Genomic DNA, 1,150 nt, shown 5'->3' with positions numbered 1-1,150 from the left:
AAGGCACTTGACTGCTAACCAGAAGGCTGGCGGTTCAAACCCATCAGCCACTCCTCGGAAGGAAGGTGGGGCAATCTACTTCCGTAGTGATACTGCCTCGGAAACCCAGGGAAGGGGTCGCTATGAGTCAGGGCTGACTCGACGGCACATAACAACAACAACAACAACAATGCTTACAGTATAAAAGAGGATTTTACAACTTACTGAAATAAAATAAAATGTAATAGTATTAAACAGATACAACTTGCAATTCACCTCAGTAGTGTTTTATTAAGCCTGGGAGTCTTATTATTTCTCAAGGTGCTGAGAGGGTTTGGGAGATCTCCAAAACTTTCAATGCAGGTTATGTTATTATCTGTTCATAAAATGTAAAGAAGCTGTGTGTGTCTTGTCCAAGGTCAGATGATTGTATACAAATATTTCATTTCTTAAATTTTATTCTGGTTACTTAATAATGGTGGCCTTGAATACATCTCATGAACTGCTAAAAATTTTGACAAATAAATCTCTTTTCTTCTGTGATAAAGGTTTTCAATCAGATACTCAAATGACATGTCCATTCAATTGAATTCAATCAATATTTATTGAGTGTCTACCTTGTGTCTGGACCAAATTTTAGACATTGGTATCCTGGAAAACCACGTAAGTCCAATAGGAAAGAGATACTTGTGAAATATAAGTAGCAAAACCGGTGGTCCATTCTCAATCCTCCTCGTACTCAAAGTGTCAGTAACACTTCATTATTGCTGATTTCCTCTCCTTTCTAATATGCCTTATTCACTTGGATGCCCATCCTATAATGGCCACTCCATCTTCTTAGTAACCCCAGTCCCCTCTCATTCAGCTTTCTTTATCTCTATAGAACTTATCATTAAATCGCTTATCTGCTTATTGTCTTTATCTCCCTAAAGAATGAGGGGGGAGACTTTATTTTGATAAATGCTATCACCTCAATGCCTAGAACAGTGTCTGGTATATAATAGGAACTCAGTAATTTTTTTTTTCCTGATACTTTTTTTTTTTTATTGTGATTTGGGTGAAGATTTACAGAGCAAATTCACTTCCCATATAGCAGTTCACATACACTTTGTCTCATGACATTGACCACAGTTTACCACAATGCAAGAGCTCCCCTTCCACTTCCTCCCCA

Source organism: Orycteropus afer, unplaced genomic scaffold (genome assembly GCF_000298275.1).
Source record: "Orycteropus afer afer isolate SDZICR_OR568_19922 unplaced genomic scaffold, OryAfe1.0 scaffold00379, whole genome shotgun sequence".
NCBI classification, from domain to species: Eukaryota; Metazoa; Chordata; class Mammalia; order Tubulidentata; family Orycteropodidae; genus Orycteropus; species Orycteropus afer.
This window is presented reverse-complemented; position numbering follows the sequence as displayed.